The following is a 3,382-nucleotide window of genomic DNA, read 5'->3' on the forward strand; positions in this document are numbered from 1 at the left end:
ATATATATATATGTGTGTGTGTGTGTGTGTGTGTGTGTGTGTGTGTGTATAAATTATATTCTTTATGTTACATTTATCAGTATTTCCTCCAGAGATGGACATTCACAAGTTATTCTTCAAATATTAATTCCATAGGATGTTGGTTCAGGACCAAGCCTGTGTTCTCTAGGGAGGTTGGTAGTTGCTCCAGTCCCTTCTCCTACTTCCCCTCCCTGACAGTCATGGGCCTGCCCCCTGTGGCCTCAGCCAATGAGCGTACGGAGCTCTGTGGGGGCTGCCCTGGAGGCAGGAGAGGGGGTAAAAGCAAATGAGAGCGCCAATGTGTGTGCAGGTGTGTGGGTGTGCGGGTGTGCGGGTGCATGTCCGTGGGTTGGAGCAGTGGAGAGTGCTTGAGGACGTTGTAGCACCAGCCACAGTGGGGCGCTATGGCGCGATGAGTGGCAGCCATGCTGTCCATCAGGGAGAATATTCTTTTTGGAATGGGAAATTCTCTTCTTGACATTTCTGCAGTTGTGGACAAGAATTTCTTTGATAAGTATGGTCTGAAACCCAATGACCAAACTTTGGCAGAGGAGAAACACAAAAAACTGTTTGAAGAACTTGTAAAAAAATTAGAATATCATGATGGTGGTCCACGCAGAATTCTATTAAAGTGGCCCAGTTGATGATTCAAAAACCATTCAAAGGAGCAACATTCTTTGGCTGCACTGGCATAGATAAATTTGGTGAAATCCTGAAGAGGAAAGCTGAAGAAGCCCACGTGGATGCACATTACTATGAAGAGAGTGAGCAGCCAACAGGAACTTGTGCCACCTGCATCACCAGTGACAATGGGTTCTTTGTTGCCAATCTTGCTGCAGCCAATTGTTATAAAAAGGAAAAACATCATGACTTGGAAAAAACTGGAAGTTAGTAGAGAAGGCCAAAGTTTATTTTATATAGCAGGCTTTTTTCTTAGTGTTTTACCTGAATCTATATTAAAAATAGCTCACCTGGCTTCTGAAAGCAATAAGATCTTCATTTTGAATCCTTCTGCACCATTTATTAGCCAGTCGTTAAGGATCCTATGATGACAGTTATGCCTCATATTGGCATCCTTTTTGGAAATGAAACTGAAGCCGCCACTTTTGCTAGAAATTAGAGATAGCCCAGAAGGCACAAGCCCTGCCAAAGGCGAACTTGGAAAGGCAGAGAACAGTAATCTTCTCCCAAGGGGAAAGTGACACAATAATGGCTACAGAGAATGAAATCTGTGTTTGCCTCGTCTTGGATCAAAATCAGAGTGAAATCGTTGACACCAATGGAGTTGGAGATGCCTTTATGGGAGGTTTTCTGTCCCAGCTGGTTGCTGACCAGCCCTTGACCAAGTACATCCGCACAGGCCACTATGCTGCCAGCATCATAATTATTGTATCTTCCCAGAGAAGCCAACCTTCCATTGATGAGGAAGAAGAAGCACAAACCAGTAGGAACACAAGGCCCAGATTGATCTCCTGCATCTTAACTTCCATAGTCATATTATTACAGAAAAACCTTTTCTTACTACAATGAAACATTCTTAATTTAGGGGGGAATGATATAGAAGTTTTATTCTCTTATCAACTTGAAAAATGGTATTATTTACATGATTTGGTAGTCTCGCTTAAATGTCAGTTACTTAAACAGTGTTATAACATTTCATCTTATTCATTTTCAATTTGTAAATTCATGTGTCTAGGAAACTGACTAATTTTTAAAATTTCTGCTTTGAACACAGACAGTTTCATAACTTCATAGATCTAAAATTTATCAATTCTAACATCAATTTAAGCTTTTTATATGGGTATATTTAATTTAGGAGTATATATATATGCACATATTTAAAATTAAGGTACAAAGATATTTTTGCTGAGCATATATGCCAAATAGTCTCTTTAATGCACACTCCAAATATATAATGAACTTTGGGTAATTTAACAATTTGCCAAGTTTTAGATTAAAATATTCAAATCATAACCTGATACTTCTTGATGGTACAATGTAATTTGATACTGATAAACCTTGTCATATCTGAAGAAAAAATATTCTATAGAATATTCTCTTGGTTCTGCTCATTTACTCTTCATAATTTTATTTATGTCTTTCCAAGTTTATTTTTTTAAATTAACCTGCTCATCATTCCTTACTGCACAGTAGAACTCCAAAGAATCAACTTTCACTGGTCTGACATCTATGTTCTTTTAAGCATCAAAGTGGTCAGGCAAAAGAACACCTCTGCTCAAGAGTGGCATAGATGGCTGAATTTGGCAAGGGATAATGGTATATCATCTACCTAAAAATGCTGTGTGGAAGCATTTATCCTTTGAAGAAAGAAAGGAAAATGAAGAATTCATCCGATTGGCCAGTTGGTAAGAACTAAAATTTATCCTTATGGAATTATATTAATAATGATAACAAGAATAAATTGGCATTTTTATAGCATTTTACTGATTCTATAGTTTGCAAATTGCTTTATGCACATGATCTCATTTGAGCATTATTCTCACTTATTAGTATTCTTATCCTGATTTTATAGCTGAAGGAACCCAGAAAAGTAAAATGGTTTTTATTAGTTACATAGCTAGTTACATAGTCAGTGGCAGGATATGAATCCAGCTCTTCCTGACTCCAAATCCAGCCCTATACAACAGGAGAAGGAAATGCAGTCTGGTGACTAGTGCTATAACTTTGTCTGTGTACATGTGTGCAGCAGCAATAAACACTTATTAAATGCCTGATCTGCAAAGAATATCTTGCTAATGTTTGGGAAAGAAAAAAATTAAAGAAGACAGTTCTCAATGAAATTATAGATTCAACGCCCAGTGCAATGCTTTTATATAAATAAAAGTGCCTCTATAAAATGAAGTTAATCTGTAATTCCCCTGTGCTGTACTAGGTGACCATAGTTATATATAGTTATTCCCCATCACATCTGAATCTTGGTTTCTCCATCTGTAAAATGAGAGAAGTGGTCTGGATGATTGTAAAGGTTCATTCAAGTTTTAAATCCCATAATTATTCCTACACCAAAATTAAAATTCAACAGTTCATCAACTATGCTAGCAAAAGTTCAAGATTTTAATTAAGTAAAGCTCCAAGGCTTTCTAATAAATGGGATCAATTTTGCAAATTTAATAAACAAGCAAACAGTGCAAAGTGATCATTGTACTATAATTTAGCCTTCTACATAGCAGGCACCCATATTCCTGGGGTGTCACTTTAACAGATGAATGGAGGTCTTAAGATCCTGTGGTTTCCATCTACACCTATTCAGTGGCTTTAACCCTTAGCCTAAGGCCATAACAGTGAGGCATAATGGATTGAGTGTTAGAATTGAAGTCAGGAAGACCTGAACTCAAATTCC

General features: G+C 37.5%; 1 pseudogene; it reads left to right on the forward strand.

Annotated features, from left to right (window-relative positions):
• The first annotated feature begins 446 nt into the window (after positions 1-446).
• LOC123231327 lies at positions 447-1,442 on the forward strand (annotated as a pseudogene).
• Positions 1,443-3,382: the final 1,940 nt, after the last annotated feature.

The sequence above is a fragment of the Gracilinanus agilis genome, chromosome 1 (assembly GCF_016433145.1).
Source record: "Gracilinanus agilis isolate LMUSP501 chromosome 1, AgileGrace, whole genome shotgun sequence".
Classification (NCBI taxonomy): domain Eukaryota; kingdom Metazoa; phylum Chordata; class Mammalia; order Didelphimorphia; family Didelphidae; genus Gracilinanus; species Gracilinanus agilis.